The sequence below is a fragment of the Trichosurus vulpecula genome, chromosome 1 (genome assembly GCF_011100635.1).
Source record: "Trichosurus vulpecula isolate mTriVul1 chromosome 1, mTriVul1.pri, whole genome shotgun sequence".
Classification (NCBI taxonomy): domain Eukaryota; kingdom Metazoa; phylum Chordata; class Mammalia; order Diprotodontia; family Phalangeridae; genus Trichosurus; species Trichosurus vulpecula.
In genome coordinates this window covers 190,713,676-190,732,655 of record NC_050573.1, presented here as the reverse complement: position 1 = coordinate 190,732,655, position 18,980 = coordinate 190,713,676, and the positions used below count along the sequence as shown (strand labels likewise).

At 38.6% G+C, this 18,980-nt stretch overlaps 1 long non-coding RNA gene across 1 annotated transcript in view; it reads left to right on the top strand.

Annotated features, from left to right (window-relative positions):
• Positions 1-18,607, top strand: part of LOC118843880 — a 63,047-nt gene extending 44,440 nt beyond the window's left edge. Inside the window, exon 3 of the long non-coding RNA XR_005009942.1 lies at positions 18,382-18,607. This is a non-coding gene — a long non-coding RNA (uncharacterized LOC118843880). The remainder of the gene's footprint in view (positions 1-18,381) is intronic.
• The last annotated feature ends 373 nt before the right edge of the window (positions 18,608-18,980 follow it).

Genomic DNA, 18,980 nt, shown 5'->3' with positions numbered 1-18,980 from the left:
AACAGAGATAAAAAGAGAAAGAGTGCAAAAGAGACAGAAAGTGAGCAAGTGAGAGACAAAGGGAGAGGGAGAGACAGAGAGTAAGTGAGATAGAGTGACAGTAAGAGACAGAGCAAGAGGCAGAGACTGACAGTGAGTGAGAGGTAGACACAGACAAACACAGAGACAAAGAGACAGAGAGAGTGCAAAAGAGACATGGAGAAAAAGACCGAAAGTGAGTGAGTGAGAGACATGGATAGAAAGTGAGAGAGAGTGAGACAGAGTGAAAGTGAGAGACACAGAAAGAGACAGAGGCAGACAGAGACAGAAACAGAAACAGAGGGAGAAAGAAACAAAAAGTGAGACAGAAAGAAGAGAGAGACAGAGAGAGGTCTTGAGTAAAACAGGCTCACAATTTGTCATCTACATAAACTACTGACAATTTTGCAAAGGTAAATCACGGAAACCAAAAGGCCTACAGGAGAAGCCACTATCCCCTTAACCTTCCTTGCCTGTCTTTCCCCTTCAAGTATGATGATCCGGCGGTGCCAGAACTCTTCTGAGAAGAGTCAAGATTCACTGTGCCAGCCCCAGCTGTTCCAATCTCAGCCCAATCTGTTCCATACAGTTGGCTATGTTATAACAATAACACGGCTACAACTTCACCTTCCTTTGCTGCAAAGATCATTCCCTGCCCCCCTGGAAGGAATGGTACTAAAGAGAGTATGTGCTTGAGGCATAATAAATAGAAGTCCCTGAGTAACATTGCTCAAAAAAAGGCAAAATTGTGCCAACATGCCCACCTGATGTGTTCTCTAGACAGCAAGAGAGGAAGGAAATAAGAGCTGAGGTGGTGTAGAAAGAAAGAGATAGAGGAGAGGAAGGAGTGATGAGGGCGAGTTAGGAGAAAAAGGAAAAATTGGGGAGGGGTAAACCTACATGTGCATACAAGAGGGATAGAAGGAAAGAAAGAAATAGGAGAAGAAGTAAAAGTGGTAACCAAGATAACAAGTATTTTGCCACAGTGATACAGGGATTGGCATGAATCAACATGTCCATTATCTTTACAATTCTGACACAGAGAAGGAAAGAAACTTTGCAATAAATAATGAGAATTATTACACTATTAAAAATAAAGCATAATTCCATGCAAGGGCTTGGGAAATTTCATTTTAACACTTCTAGAGATTCACTTGTGCATCTAGGAACATGTCTGACCTCCCACGTAAGAGACTCTTTGTAACATGGTTCAAGAGGACAGAGCTTTTGCTTCATTCTGGTTCATACCTACATTAGCTTACCTCCATTGTTTCCTTCCATTTTTTTGATATACATTTGAATTTTTTTTCCAACCCAACATGACAGTATCATTTTTGCATTTTGTCATTTTTTCTCATCCTGTCTCCCCAGGAGTTTGGCAAAAACCAACTAGCAACTTGGAGTCAGATACTTATCATTGGCTCCTTTTTTAATCTCTATCACCTGTGTTTATGGAACACCAACAAGAATTATGCATTTGGGGTGATATGAAAACATAAGTCTTCAAGATATAGGCACCATGATAATTCAAGAATGTACACCCCTATAATTTTACCTAAACTACTTAAATTTTTTAATACTAATTGCTCCAAAAATCAGAAACTTCCAAATTTTAAACAGCTTATGGTCAGGCAGCAAAATACCTCTGAGATATCTCAGGGTTCAGATTGCTTCCAAAGATACAAGAAAAGCTTCTAAACACACTAGGAAAAGTACCAGAAAGCAAAGACAATTGATTTGCATTTTACACTTAACTAATTCTTTTCCCTTTCACCCCATTTCATTCAGAAAGTAGTCTTTGAACATATCCCAGACTACATTTAATGCTGTTTTGAGTAAGTAGCATCTCTTATACAATCTGGGTTGCTTATGGAGTAGTAGCCAAGCCGAGATTTCTAAAATGCCATTCAGATGTGAAAACCCTTTCATGTTGCAATTATCGTAATTATTCCTGCTCCACTTAGTGATAAGACTTAACTGAAAAATCTGGGTAAAGAGGGGAGCAAAAGCTAAATCATATATCACACTGGCAACTTGCTTAGTACTACTTGACTACCTATCAGAATTCATTATAAGTCAAAGCAGACATGGAGCCTATCCAAGGGAATTTACTTACTTAAGTAGCAAAAGTATACATTATGAAGGAGTTCATTTGCACAGTGGCGCCATGGTATGAACCCCAATGACTGGTATAGTAAGATTCCCTCCACACTCTCCAGTGAATAAATCAGTGAAATACAAGCCCTGGCTGCACCTAAGGAAACCCATGCACACAGCACACACACTCCATAGACACAGACAAGGACACACACACACACAATGAAAATATCTAACTCTATGGAAAATCTCTTGTTCTTTCCTGAAATCAACAGAAGTCAGTTTGAGAAAAAGCCAGGAATTAACCCTTTGCTAAAAGGAGACAAATGACTGGCAATCCCATCAGCCACACCTGCAGACTAATTACCAGCCTTTGATGTGTTCTCTCTTTCTCTAGCCAAAAAGCTCAGTGGAGTCATCCTGACATTTAAAATGCAAGGTAAAAATAATTCATTGTGAGGTAATTTAGTGTAAGCTCAGGTCATGTCTCAATCTTGCCAAACAAATCTAAATGCCAGGGATCCTTTCCTGTTGCCTTTAGACTTCAGACAGATGTGGTTGCTCACCTGGTTGGCTCCCTTCCTCCCATTGATCCCTTCTTATTTCCTTTAGGTTTTAAGTGTGTGTGGCGGGCTGGGAGAGAAGTCTGACATGCTCAGCCTCTTTGGCTGCTCCCGGCTCCTTCCTGGCAGTCACACTTGGCCTCGATAGCTCCTGGGAAGAAAAAGAAAAAAAATAGTTACAGCTCACATTTATATACGGCTTTGAAGTGCAATATTCAGCAGGCAGAGCTAGATCTGTGACTTCCCAGCCAAAGGAAATATGACCTACCCTATCAGAAGAGCAGAAATAGTCTTTGAAGCCTAGACCAGGTCTCACCATCATAGACTCATCCCAACCCAGTGTTAATAGCGAACCATATCAACTACGTTTATTGAATGTGGGTGTAAAGCAACAAAGGAACATCACAGAACTTTATGAGAGGAGGGGTTGTGTCCTAGTCAAACTATATCTCCTCTAGAAATATTCTGCACATAGCAGGCACTTAATCAAAGTTGAATGTATTAAGATGAGAGTGGATTGGGAGAGGGTTTCCATGTCATGGCAAAATATGTACGTGTATGTGTATATATATATACATATATATATATATATATATATGTGTGTGTGTCTGTGTGTGTGTGTGTATACGCACGCGCACACACACACACACACATATGTATGTACACATATACATCCACATACATATATAGCCATACAGGTACATTCATCTTTCTTTCTTTCTACCTGAGCCTATTCTGATGGTTAGCTAGGTGGTGTAAGGATAAACACTGGGCCTAGAATTAAGAAGACCTGAGTTCAAATCCAACCTCAGACACTAGACATGTGACCTTGGGCAAATCATTTAACCTGTGCCTCAGTTTCTTCAACTGTAAAATAGGTGTTGTAATAGTACCTACCTCACAGAATTGGCCTGGCACACAGTAGGCACTTTATTAATGCTAGTTCCTTTCCCCACTTTTCATGAATAAAATTCAGGGCATCAGTGCAAAAGTTGTGTCTTAGTCATCTGTTGTTATATAAATTATCATTTAACGAAGAAATAATCTGATCTTATAGTTTTGTAAATCAATGCCAGTAAATTTTCTCATTCAGGGAAAAAGATAAACTAGGGACATTAATTTAAGGTGGGGGTGGGGAAATGGTCATGGGGAAGGGAATGAGAGAAAGATATTAGATCCTCTTCATTCTTTCCAGGTCAACTGCAGATGTTTTTCCTAGTCCTGAGTCTCCAACCCCAGGAGTAGAAAATACCTAAATCTGCCAAATAAAGATAATACACTGAACAACAATTCCATGCTAAAGATAGTAACTTCCTTATGACCCCTGAATATTTTTAAGTAAATGTGTATTTCTTAGGAGTGAATAGGAGAAGAAAAAGTAATAACTGGAATGGCTGAGGAGAAGAATGAAAGAGCAAAAATGACTGAGAAAGAAAAGGATTTCTGAAAGATACCATTTACAGGATTCAACAGTAGATGTTGGGAAAAGGCAGATCATTCAAGCACATATTTATTCCCAAGAGACAAAATCTTGCCACCACCTACAACTACTGTATGTAATGAATTTTGGTTTTTGCAGTCCCAAATTTGCCCCAAAAATGAAAGAAAAGAAGTATTAAATAATAAAATATGAATAGATGGGGGTTTTGTTAGTTATTTTTCTTTGCCTGCCAAGAATGACGTATGTGCTCCTTAAGTGATTTTTTTTTTTGGACCAGCGATAGAGTTGAAAATAATATCTCTGAATCATCCTCTAGTTTCTCTGAATCGGAACATTGTGAACACTTTTACAGTTTCAGTTCTGCCATAGTTGTATTTTTAAGTGGCCTGACGTGTTTCTTTTCCACAGCTCACTGTCATGTTTAAGGAACCAATTTGTTTGGATAAACAAGGTTAGCACTGGCACTTAGTCATTCCATTCTAGTCATGAGTATCAGAACAATATCTCATCATCGGTATGAGTGTGTTTCTTCTGTGACAGGGAATAGAAAGTTGTTAAGCTCGCTCTGCCTCATGAAGCTCCTGATTTACCAAATTTAGAGGAACGAGACCTCAACTTAGTGTTCCTTAAGAAAATAAACCCACACCTGTGCACTTTAGCCCTTCAGAAACAGAAAGACTCCATAATTTTAGTTCTAACATTTGGAGACTAGGTATATTTTGTAATGTTAAGGACATATTTTCCAAGTAAATATGATGGGCACAGACTTTCCAGTTTGCCCTACTAGAAAAATAATGAACACTATTTATCAGCAGTTACCTGTCAATTATAGGCCTCATGTTGTTCACGATATTTGTGATTTACTACAGGAGATACATTGATTCCCCTAGTGATGGTGGAAAATTCTGCTGAATTTTGTATAATGTAATTGAAAGGACAGTAAATCACAACTATAAAATATCCTTCATACTTATCTCAGATCTCTCAAAGTTTCTTACAGCAACAAACTTCTTGTTGTCATATCATACAATTTTATGAGCTTCTCAGGATCTGCAAGCAATTTAAGTGTGTTCACAGTAACATCCCAATACATAACACCTAATTAAGCAATTTGGGTTCTTTTTAAAGGAAGAGTAACCTTGACCTACAGTTCTTATGGAGAAAGGCCAGTGAAGAATGTGTAATAAAAAAGCATTATGGATAGGTGACTAGTGATGGTGTGGTAATGCAAACCGGAACATCTGAAGAGTGTATGCTTTGTCCAAAGTAAGATTTTAAGAAAGTAGTATCACTTTTAGAAAAATTAAAAAAGAAGATGCCACAAACAAGCATCTTCATTTGTATCTCATTGCTGATATCTTCAATTGAGTATGAAGGGTGTTACTCAGAAAAAGGAGAAGAGGGATCAGTTATTTTTCATTAATTTCTGACTCTTCATGACCCCACTTAGAGTCTTCTTTGCAAAGCTACTGGAATGGTTTGCTATTTCCTTCCCCAGATCATTTTACAGATGAGGAAACTGAGGCAAACAGTTAAGTGACCCGCCCAGGGTCCCATAGTTAGTAAGTATCTGAGGCCAGATTTGAATTCAGAAAGATAAGTCTTTCTGACTCCATGCCCAGAACTCTATCCCCTGAACCACCTAGACGGACCAGGAAAAAAAATAATACCACCCACTCTGAAACCAGAAGGCAGAATAGGTGAGAAACCTTTGGGTACTATTTGGTTGAGTTTTCTTGTCCCCATTCAGTTGCTCTTACTATAGAAATTATAACTGGAAAGGACATTAGAAATCTTTTAGTTCAACCCCATCCCTTCACAGATGAGGAAACTGAGACCCTGATGAGGCAAATCATTTGTCTAAGGTCACAACACTATTTAGTGGTCATAGGAAGAATAGAGCTGAGATCTCTATACCCCCAGTGCCGAACTCCTTACACTAAACAATGCTGATGAGATAAGATACAAGAGAAGTTTTGAAATCTTGAGAAAATGGTTATTATATGGCAAACAGGTATCCTCATGGTAGTGGTTATTAGCAAGTCACAGTCTTAAATTTTTCTCAGGCCAAGAATTTTAAAAAGGAGAAAAGAAGAGGGGTAGCTGGTTGTGCTTGCTTACCAAGTCCTAGCCTTAGAGAGTGAAAGATTCTGAGGAAGAGTTATCTTCAATGTGAAGGAGCACAGATGACCAGATAGAAAAGATAAATAAGCTTTTATAAATCATCATAGGGACCACAGAGGCATCATAAATCACAGCCATAAAGCTCTAGTCACTTTCAACCTATTGTATAAGGCATTTCCTTTAGTAGCACTATTCAATCTTCCCTAAGGTTTATTTTTCCATCACCCTACATTCAGACTAAAGTCCAGGCCTCAGACGTGCCCCTATGCACACAAGCATAAGGACCCTTATATGCTCCAAATTGTTATGGCAACTATGCCCAATTTAAACTTTTCCTGAAGAAGCCACCAGCAAATATTACTCCCTTCCCTATCCCCACATCTTCTGATTCAATTTACTTCATTCTCCTCTAGCCTTTTTTTTTAACTATGTTTGATACTACATTTCATAAGTTCAGCCCTCAAAACTGGCCATGACTTATTAAATAATAATTAATGGAAAAAATATGATAAATTTAGGAATGTACACACACATACGCAATCACAAGTCAAATTCAACAAAGATGAAGATTCCCAAAAAATTGATCAACATTCACTATGCACATACTACATACCAGGCACTGTTCTTGGCACTGGGAATAACAAGACAAAACTATGAAGTAGTCTTGATCCTCCAGGAATTTCCATTCTATCATGGAAGACAACATTCCACAAAAGTACATCTACAAATAAATACAAGATAGTTTGGGGGTGGGGAGGGAGAATTAGCAAAGACTTCCTACAAAAGGGAGTACTTGAGTAAAGTTCTAGGGGAAAAAAGGAGCTTCTTCATTTGCAGGCATTATTTCAATATATGGTCTCAGAGGTCAGGTGATCCTTCTGAACATCTTCCTTATGAAATTCACTACCATGAAGTAAGATGAAGTATGACTTTAGAAGGAGCAGGAACATGTTGAAGGGATGCAAGAGTGGTGATTTTGATTGGTTTAAGTTCTAGCTATACTACTGTTTTTTAATAATATTTTTCTCCAATTACATACAAAGGCAATTTTTAACATTCTTTTTTAAGAAAAATTTACATTCCAAATTTTCTTTCTTCCTCAACTCCCCTCTCCCTACAAGACAGTAAGAAACTTGATATAGGTTACATATGTACAATAATTATACCACTGTTTGACATTCTTTTGAACCCAGAACAAAAGAAAAGTAAAATTACTTTCCTTTAATCCTCCACCCATGTACCTACCTAACTATGGACATGATCACAGGTTTCAAACTAGAAGGGACCTTAGAAGTCATCATGTCCTACCCACATATCTTCTTTTTATAGATGAGGAAATTGAGGCCCAGAAATGTTAAGGGACTTGACCAAGGTCACACAACTAGTAATTGTCCTTGGTGGAATTTCACTTGAGCCTTCCTGACTCCAAGTCCAGTTTTCTTTTCACAACACCAAAGGACCTCTCAGTAGGGGAGATAATGAATAATTCAAACTTCAGAGGGCTGATATTGAAACATATCTCCCTTCTCTTGGCAGAGAAATGATAGACAATAGGTGTTGACTGGCTTGTCAGGCAAGGATTTTACATTAGTTTGCTTTGCTTAACTCTACTTTTTCTTTTTCTTTTTTTTTTTTTGTTAAGTGTTTAACCATCTCAGTTTAATTAAACATACATATATCATTCATTTAATTCAGGGGGAAAAGATCAGGCCCTGAACTTCAGGGCAAATACAAACAGAAATTACAAGCATACGTTATAAACAGATCAAAAAACACAAACCAGTCTATCCTCTACTTTTTCATTATAAGGACAGAGTCTTTTGGAGGGCTATTGGGTGTGGTCATTGTGAAGAGATGGCAATGCACAAAAACATAAAAAAAAACAGTTTTGTTTTGATTTGTTTAAGTATCTGATGAGAGATTCTGAGGCTATAAATAACCTGAAGAAAGAAAACTCTTGTGCTCCAACACTGCCTCTGCCAAAGCCTGGTCATTTATATGTTTGTTGGGGGGACCAGAAACATAATACATAACAAAGGCTAGTTAGTATAGGAACTTTTCTTCTTGACGTTAAAGATCTAAAGAATGAAAGGCTTATATCCCATCCCCCACCTGATTTTCTCTAATAGTATAAAATTAACTTAAGAACTTTTCCTAAAAACCTACAGCTAAAATTACCTTTGTCTGTGACCAAAATAACTAGAAAGTAAAGAACTGGAAATATAGAAAATGAAATGTAAGGATTTTTTTAATAATAGGATAACAAAATAAAAGGGTGACAGATAAATGCTCAACTACTCATAATACCTCCATTATCTCTTCTGTGAAATGAAAAGGTTGGATTTGATAAGCTCTAAGGTCTCTTCTAGATTTAAGTCTCTGATCCACAAAGCAATACATAGGAGGGCAATGGACAAATTCTGAGCTTCTGTGAGGAGCCTTGTGTTTTTTCTAAAAGAACACTTTAAAATAGCTAAAATACATCCATAATTTAGGGGCTTGTCATTTTCAAGCTGTAGGTTCTCCCTTCTCTGACAATTATCACGTCTTCCATCACTTAGTCCTTAATCTGCCTAGTTTAGGTACCTTGCTACCTAAGAGTTAGTTTAAAAAATAGCAGTCTGAATCTAACTCCACGAAGACCACTGAACTTTCCTGGATAAAAATCACAAAAAAGTAGTCTGCTACAAGTCCTCCACTTTTTTCCAGGCTTGTTATGACCTAGTCATTGAGAACACAGCATCACTTCCATGTCACCACAAGGGTTCTAGTGAAGACTTTGATTTTAGATTTTATTCACTTTTACCTTTAGTCATAATTCATGCATCTTCAACATGTGTTAAAAGCTAGAGAATATGTTGCATAATTCAGCATCCAATTAAACAACTGAAGTTACTGAATTCAGTTGGTATTTGAACTAAGGTGTTTAAACAATAGCTAAAGTAAATTGCCAGGGTCTTGGTAAGGGACTATAAGTATTTCTATGTCAAATTCTCCCTTTTGATAACCTAGTGAAAGAAATTGGCTCAAATATAATATAACTTTCAAGTTGAAGGTCAGACAACATTTTTTCAGGGAAAAATTACTGACACCCTACATTACAGGTGACTGAAAGGACAATGATGAACTGATATTTGGAAGGTATGCCAATATTGCTAATGATGACTTGCATGTGGGAAATGGCTTTAGAGGTATAGACAGATTACAGAACCAACAGAGATGGGAGATAGAGAGACTTATTGTCTTTATTAGACCATAGATAAAAAGATAGATAATAAAGACAGTAGAGAGAAAGAGAGAGAGAGAGAGAGAGAGAGATACACACACACACACACACACACACACACACATACATACATACATAGACATATGGAAATGAATGAAAAAGGAAAAAAAAGAAATAGGCCAGTAATATAGAGAGGGAGAGAGTAGATGGACAGACTGATTGCTGGACTAGTCTTCAAGTTATTAAAAGTAGAAGGCATTCAGTGGTTCTCTATGAAAGGTTATACTGAAGGTCATAGATGAGAATGAAATGGTATGGACAGGATGGAATGGCAGTTATCTACAAACTTTACAAAGAGTACCTTTACTGACTGTATCACAAATTCACATAAGAAAAAGTAATGAAAAATTAATATCCTTATGATAAGTAGCATAAATAATGGATCATAGACTCAGAGCTGGCAAGGACATTAGAAACTATCAAGTTCAGACCCTCTCATTTTATAGATGAGGAAACTGAGGCCCAGAGGGGTTAACTGAATTACCCAGAGTAACACAGGCACCAAGTGTCCAAGGTAGGATTTGGACACAGGTCTCCCTGATTCCAAGCCCAAAGTTTTGTTACTTGAAATAGCCTTTTTTTTGTCGAAACTCTCAACAAAACTCACATTTATTAAAGCAACTTTACTAATTTTTGAGGTAAGCTTGAAGAATTACCTGACATCTACCTTATTCTAAATCGTCTTCCTTGTCTGTCATAGCTCTGAGGTGGATTTCTTTACTGATTATTTTAAACAATCTTTAAACACCATCAATCAGGCCACATTCCATACCCCTCAAAGGAAAACAAAACAAATGACTGTGCAGACTAGATGGTGCTCTAGACCTGTCGAAAGACAGAAAACATATAAAAATATATCAGTAACACATCTGGGATGTGCCTAAGTTGTCAAAAATCTATAGTCATCATTTATGAGCTCTCCTAAACATAATCTTAAGAACAACACATTTATAGGGATATTATAATATCCAAATTTAATAAATCAACGAATATCTATTTGGTTAGAAGTTACTATGTGCCAGGCACTGTGCTAAGCACTGAGAATATAAACACAAAAATTAAACAGTTCCTACCCTCAAGGAATTCTCATTCTATTGTGGGAAACAATTTTTTAAATGTATTATATATAATATATGTACATATATTTATGTATGCGTATGTATACATTTGTATACACAAACACAAATATATGCACATATGTAAATAATACATTATGGTAATTTGGGAGGGCATTAGTACCTGAATCAGGAAAGCCTTTATGAAGAAGGTGGTCCTTGAGCTAAAATTTGAAGGAAATAAGGGTCTCCAACAGGTGGGAGTGGGGAGGGAGTCCATTACATGAATGGGAATGGCTAATGCCAGGTCATGAAGACAGGAGATAGATCATTAAACTCAAAAGTTATGAGACTCCTAGCAACAAGGAGAGGTTTCAGTGTCTTAGTTCTATATGGTAGAGATCAGTATCTCTGAATAATTCTAAGTTACCAGAAACCCTTTTAAGAAACTGAAATACAAAGGCAAATTCAAAGCATCTGGAGCAGGAAAATTGACCTGTTCCATTCTATTTTTATATGATTAAATACATTGAGAGACAATGTGGTATAATGGATGAGACAGAGACAGCTGACCTTGACACCAGACTTAGACTCATACACTACCTCCAGCACAAACTGGCTGTGTGTGACCCTGGATAAGTAAGTCACTCAATCTCACAGTGCCTAAGGCTGCTCTTTAAAGACTATAAATTGCAGAGGAAGTACCACCCTGCAATGAAAGAAGTTTCCTCATTCAAATGTTCCCTAGACCAATAAAATCACATATTCAACCCCTATTTTCTAGTTTATATGATTAAATAAATATATATTAAGTACCTACTACATGCAGAGCCTATGCTAGACACTAATAAGTAACAACATTTAAAATAAATATAACCTGGGATTTATAGGATTTGACAGTTGAGTTGCCCAAATTACTTGGGAGGAGCAAATTGGAGGTATGCATTGGGTACCACATTAAACCTACCCACTAACTGGTGTGAGTGGAGGTAATATGGTATAACAACACCGTTGCTAGCAGCTGTTGTGGGGGTGAAAGACCAACAACACCAGCACAAAAAAGGGCTGCTAGCACAGGTCCTTTGATCAGCTTTTCTAAGGAAAGCAACTTTTAGGGGTTAACAATCTTACTTTAATTAAACATACATACATCGTTCACTTAGTTCAGGGGGAAAAGTCAGCACCCTGACCTTCAGAGAGTGTACAAACAGAAATTACAAGCATATATTATATAGAAAGAGCAAATAACACAAACCAGTCTATCCATAGCAATACGTACATAGTTGCCAGAGAGAGAAGCAATAACATCTGGGTTTTTCAAAGCCGGAGGGGTTCCAACGGCTACTCAGAGCCTTGTCTGGACAAATCACCAACACTCTTCCAGTGAGTGTGCCCAGAAAGACAAAATGCTAACCTCTGAGTATATATACATTTCTTCAGGGTCAAAGCACATCACAACCATGTGACTCAAACCCATGTGAACTAGGCCTTCCCTTGACATAAGCAGGTCATCAAAGACTCCCAATTCAATCAAGGATTCCTTAGTGCTGAGCAGAAACTCCAAAACAAAGACAATAAAAGGTCCACTTTGCTTTCCATTACATTTGAAAGGCAAGACTCATCAAAGGTACTTGATTACCTCAGTGCTGAAAAGAACTCCAAAACAAAAGAGAAAAGGGTCCCACTTTACCTACCCTATTCAAACAAAGGCAAGACTCATTAAAGGTGCTTGATGGCCTTAGCATTCCAAAAGAGAAGGACAGCAAACAAGTCCCACCCTAATTACCATAATATATGGCCTAGTGGAAAAAGTCCTTGATTTAGAAACAGAAGGTTAGGGTTCAAGTACCCAGCCTGCCACTTTCTAGCACTTTCTTTTCTTTTTTTTCTTTGGTTTTACCTTTGTGATCTTGGGCAACCACTCTGGATCTCAGTTTTGTCATATGTAAAATAAGGGAGTTAGACTAATTAACTTCTAAATAAATCCTTTATGGCTTTAAAGATATGGATCTTATTATTATATAATTGTGGGACAATATATTTTTTGGTTTTTTTACTTAATATATTTTAGTTTTAAACATTGATTTCCACTAGATTTTGAGTTACAAATTTTCTCCCCATTTCTACCCTCCCCCCACCCTAAGATGGCATAAATTCTGATTGCCCCTCTCCCTAGTCTGCCTTCACTTCCATCATCCCACTCTCTCCAACCCCTTCCCCCTCACTTTCTAGTAAGGCAAGATAGATTTCTATGCCCCATTGCCTGTATATCTTATTTACCAGTTGCATGCAAAAACAACTTTTTTTTTAAACATTTGTTTTTAGAACTTTGAGTTCCAAATTCTCTGTCTTCTTCCCTCCCCACCCAACCTCCTTGAGAAGGCAAGCAATTCAACATAGGCCACACATGTATCATTATGCAAAACACTTCCATAATAGTCATGTTATGAAAGACTAACTATATTTTCCTCCATCCTATCCTGTCCCCCTTTATTCACTTTTCTCCCTTGACCCTGTCCATTTTCAAAAGTGTTTGCTTTTGACTACCTCCTCCCTCAATCTGCCCTCCCTTCTATCATCCTCCCACTCTTATCCCCCATCTCCCTACTTTCCTGTACAGTAAGATACCCAATTGTATATGTATGTTATTCCCTCCTTACAACAAATCTGATGAGAGAAAGATTCACTCATTCAGTTTCACCTTCCATTATAACGGCTTTTTCTTGCCACTTTGAGATAGTTTACCCATTCTAACTCTGCCTTTCTTCTTCTCCCAGTATATTCCTCTCTCATACCTTAATTTTATGTTTTTTTAGATATCATCCCTTCACATTCAACTCAATCTGTGCCCTCTGTCTAAATATATATATGTGTGTGTGTGTGTGTGTATATATATGTGTGTGTATATATATATATATATATATATGTATATATGTATGTATATTCCCTTCAACTACCCTAATACTGAGAAAGATCTCATGAGTTACAAATATCATCTTTCCATGTAGGAATGTAAACAAAATGGTTCAAATGTATTAAGTCCCTTACAATTTCTCTTTCCTATTTACCTTTTCATGCTTCTCTTGATTCTCGTATTTAAAAGTCAAATCTCCTATTTAGCTCTGGTCTTTTCATTGAGAATGCTTGAAAGTCCTCTATTTTATTGAAATCCTTATTTTGCCCTGAAGTATTATACTCAGTTTTGCTGGGTAGGTGATTCTTGGTATTAATCCTAGCTCCTTTGACCTTAATGTAGAAGCTGCTAGATCTTGTGTTATCCTGATTGTGTTTCCACAATACTTGAATTGATTCTTTCTGGCTGCTTGCAAATATTTTCTCCTTGAACTGTGTACTCTGCAATTTGGCTCCAATATTCCTAGGAGTTTTCTTTTTGGGACCTTTTTCAAGAGGTGATTGGTGGATTCTTTGCATTTCTATTTTGCCCTCTGGTTCTAGAAATATCAGGGCAGCTTTCCTTGATAATTTCTTGAAAGATGATATCTCGGCTCTTTTTTTGATCATGGCTTTCAGGTAGTCCAATAATTTTTAGTTCTTTCTCCTGGATCTATTCTCCAGGTCAGTGGTTTTTACAATGAGATGGTTCACATTGTCTCCCATTTTTTCATTCCTTTGGTTCTGTTTTATAATTTCTTGATTTCTCATAAAGTCACTAGCTTCCACCTGCTCCATTCTAATTTTTAAGGCAGTATTTTCTTCAGTGGTCTTTTGGACCTCCTTTTCCATTTGGCTAATTCTGCCTTTCAAGGCATTCTTCTCCTAATTGGCATTTTGTAGCTCTTTTGCCATTTGGGTTAGTCTATTTTTTAAGGTGTTGTTTTCTTCAGTATTTTTTGAGGTCTCCTTTAGCTAGCTGTTGACTTGTTTTTCATGATTTTCTTGCATCACTCCCAATTCTCTTTCCAATCTTTCCTCTACTTCTCTTACTTTATTTTCCAAGTCTTTCTGAGCTCTTCCATGGCCTAAGACCAATATGTATTTTTTTTGAAGGCTTTTGATGTAGGATCTTTGACTTTGTTGACTTTTTCTGGCTGTATGTTTTGATCTTCTTTGTCACCAAAGACAGATTCTATAGTCTGAGTCCTTTTACACTGCTTGCTCATTTTCCCAGCCAATTATTTGACTTTTGACCTTTTTGTCAGGGTATAACTGCTTTCAGATTGGAGAGTGCTTTTTTCCCAAGCTTTAGGGTCCAAGCATGGATGTTTTCAGAGTTACTCCTATTCTCAGGCAGTAAGATGCTCCTCTCCTGGCCTGTGCTCTGGTCTGTGAGTGCAGGCACTCCTTTCTGCCGTGCAACCACCGGGGGAACTCCCTCTCCACAGCCACCACAAAGCTCTGCCACACCAGTGCTCCTCCTCCCCCAAGAAGCATCAACCAGGACTTTGACCCAGATGCAAGCAGGACAAGTAAGTGAACCTTGCCTCAGCAGCAGCAAAGCAATCTCTGCACTCCTGCTCTGATCAGCCACTTGATTTCCCCCACTGTGTGGGCCTGGGGCCAGGAGCAGCTGCTGCTGCAGCCCCCTCTGCCACCCCGAAGCTGCAGCCAGACCATCCACTTCCCTCACCCAGATCCAGCAGTTTTCCCACTGCCCTGTTCTGTGTCTTTGGCATTTGTGGATTGAGAAGTCTGGTAACTGCCACAGGTGAGTGATTTAGGGCCCTGAGGCCTGCTCTGCCCAGCCCACTCCATGCTTGGTTTGTCCTGGCATGGCCCACATTGGGCTGTACTCCGCTCTCAGCACGGTTTGATAGACCCTTCCCAGTGACCATCCAAGCCATCTTGGGATGGAGACTTGTTTCCCACTGTTATTTCATGGGTTCTGTAGCTTTAGAATTTGTTTAGAGTCATTTTTTCAGGTGTTTGGAGGGATTTGGGAGAGAGCTTAAGTTCCCTGTTCCCAAGCTGCCATCTTAGCTCTGCTGGAACAGTATATTCTAAAGGGTAGCTAGGTGGTACAATGGGTAGAGTACCAGGTTTGGAGTCAGGAAGACTCATTTTCAAGAGTTCAAATCTGGTCTCAGAGACTCACTAACTATGTGATCCCAGGCAAGTCACTTAACCTTGTTTACTCAAATTGTTTCTTTCTGGCTACTTGCAGTATTTTCTCCTTGATCTGGGAGCTCTAGGATTTGGCTACAATATTCCTAGGAGTTTTCTTTTTGAGATCTTTTTCAGGAGGCCATGGGTGGATTCTTTCAATTTCTATTTTACCCTCTGGCTCTAGAATATCAGAACAGTTCTCCTTGATAATTTCTGGAAAGATAATATCTAGGCTCTTTTTTGATCATGGCTTTCAGGTAGTGCAATAATTTTTAAATTGTCTCTCTTGGATCTATTTTCCAGGTCAGTGGTTTTTCCAATGAGATAGTTCACATTGTCTTCCATTTTTTTCATTCCTTTGGTTCTGTTTTAGAATATCTTGATTTCTCATAAAGTCACTAGCTTCCACTTGCTCTAGTCTAATTTTTAAGGTAGTATTTTCTTCAGTGGACTTCTGGACTTCCTTTTCCATTTGGCTAATTCTGCCTTTCAAGTCATTCTTCTCCTCATTGGCTTTTTGGAGCTCTTTTGCCATTTGAGTTAGTCTATTTTTTAAGGTGTTATTTTCTTTAGTATTTTTTTAGATCTCCTTTAGCAAGCCATTGACTTGTTTTTCATGGCTTTCTCATATCACTCTCATTTCTCTTCCCAATTTTTCCTCTACTTCTCTAACTTGCTTTTCCAAATCCTTGTTGAGCTCTTCCATGGCCTGAGACCAATTCATATTTTTCTTGGAGGCTTTTGATGTAGGCTCTTTGACTTTGTTGACTTCTTCTGGCTGTATGTTTTGGTCTTGTTTGTCACCAAAGAAAGATTCCAAAGTCTGAGTCTGAATCTGAGTCCATTTTTGCTGCCTGGCCAAGTTCCCAGCCAACTAACTACTTGACCCTTGAGTTTTTCATTGGGGTATGACTGCTTATAGAGTAGAGAGTACTTTGTCCCAAGCTTGAAGGGTTGTGCTGTTGTTTTCAGAGCTATTTCTACACAGCAAGCTCTGCCACACCAGTGCTCCTCCTCCCCCAAGAACCGCCAAACAGGACTGGGACTCAAAACTTAAGCAGGTTCTGCATTCCCACTCTGATCTGCCACTTAATTCCTCCCACCAGGTGGGCCTGGGCCTGGAAGCAACTGCATCTGTAGTTCTGTCCTCAGAGCTGCACCACCTCCTCTGCCCCTGGGGCAGTGGCTGAACCGCGAACTCCTTTCACCCTGTCCCCAGCAGCTTTTCCCACTGACCTTCTCTGTTGTCTTTGGTGTTTGTGGGTCAAGAAGTCTGGTAACTGCCACAGCTCACTGATTCAGGGGGCTAGGGCTTGTTCCACCTGGCTCCCAGTCTGGTTGGTCCAGGTGCGGCCCACACTGGGCTCTGCTCCACTCTGCCCCCACTCCCTGCGATAGACTTTACCCAGGGACCATCCAGGGTGTCCTGGGCTGGAGCCCTGCTTCCCTCTGCTATTCTGTGGGTTCTGCAGCTCCAGAATTTGTTCAGAGCCATTTTTATAGGTTTTTGGAGTGACCTGGGGGGGAGCTCATGCAAGTCCCTGCTTTCCAGCTGCCATCTTGGCTCCGCCCCCCACTTAACCTTTTTTGCCTCAGTTTTCTCACTTGTAAAATGAGCTGGAGAAGGAAATGGCAAAACACTCCACTATCTTTGCCAAGAAAACCCCAAATATGGTCACAAAGAGTCAGACACAACTAAATTACAACAAATGTCATTCTAAACTTTTGAAAAGCAAAATTTTAAAAGGCAGGTTTGTATCCATTTAGAATGCAAAAGAAAAACTGAAAAAAAAAAACCCTGCCAAACAATATGTATACCTACCTATCAATCCAGCGCACAGGAAGTGTAAAAGAAAAACCTGCTCCTGGTAATATATCAACTAACACTAAAGTGACTTATTCAAGAGATACTGTTTATGTTGGAAAGGGATACAAGGCCATAAATAGTTTTTATACCACTAGTTAAACACCAATAGGAACCTCATGCAATAGACAGCTCCAGCAATGGCTCACCAGAACCCTACAAATAACATGCTTGTTATAAAAAAACAGAGAAAGGTATTCTATTAGATGCTTCATTATGGAGGGTTTGGTTTTTTTTATTTGTTTTACGAGCAACATGTTTTCATCAACTATATCCTGAAAAAACTGTTATTGTTGTCCTTTTTCTCTTGAAGAGAACCAATGACATACTTTTCTAAGACCTTCAACTAACAAGGGGCCATATGCCCCTCCTCTGGCCACCTCTTCCATAGCCTCCCAGTCAGAAGCCTAACACTCCACACCAGAGACCATACCACCAGGCGATTTTTGTCCTGGGGCACTTCTCAGATGATAATGCTTGGCTCTCCTAGCTACCATTCTTCTACTGCTGCCATTTCCCCTTCATTAGAGTATAAGCTCCTTGAGGGCAGGGACTATCTTGGTTTTTATATTTGTATCTACAATGCTTAGCTCAGTGCTAGAAATGGAGTGAGAGCCTAATAAAGGCATTCTGTTTATTTGTTTTTAAATATTTTAAGAGGACCTGTTTAGCACTGCCTTTGGTGTTTAACTATTGGTATAAAAGCTGTTTATGGCCCTGTATACCTTTCCAACATAAACATTTTCTCTTGAGTAAATTACTTTGGTGTTAGTTTATGTATCGCCCTACATGGTTTGGTCTATTACTCTTCCTGAGACCTTGATTGATAAGTATGCAATATGTTAATTCATTTATTCTTTCATTTCAAGCATGTATTCAAAGATGTTGCGTCTAAGCCAACCAACCTCTCCTCTCCAGACCAACTCCTACTCAGAAGGTAGAGATTCTACAGAGCTTAAAGAAACAGCGATGCCTCTCAAGTTTTCCAGTGACGCAAGTACCCTTGATTGCATGGTCATACTGAAGAACACCAGGACATAACCTTTGGGGGCAGTTAATAAAAAAGAAAGCACTTAATAAAATATTTTTAATTTATTTATTCCCCCCAGATGTTTGTTTATTCTAAAACATTAAACCTAATTCTAAGAAGGAAATAAGACACAGTTAGAGAAACAGGTTTGGAGCTTAAGAGATATTCTAGGGCTTTAAAAAGAAATGTGAGTAGGGATATGCTGGAAAATGTTTAACATTCAGATATCAAAAAAAGGAGAAGGAGGAGGGGGGGAGGAGGAGAAGGAGAAGAAGAAGAAATGAAAGTATTCATGACATACTTTTAAGTTTAATTTGCACTATTTAACATTTTCCACATCATTTTCTGAAGACTCGAAAACCAACAACACAATAAATCGAGCTCTGATTTGTAGCATAGGTGTAAATACTCACACAGAAATTTAACAATTACTCAGGA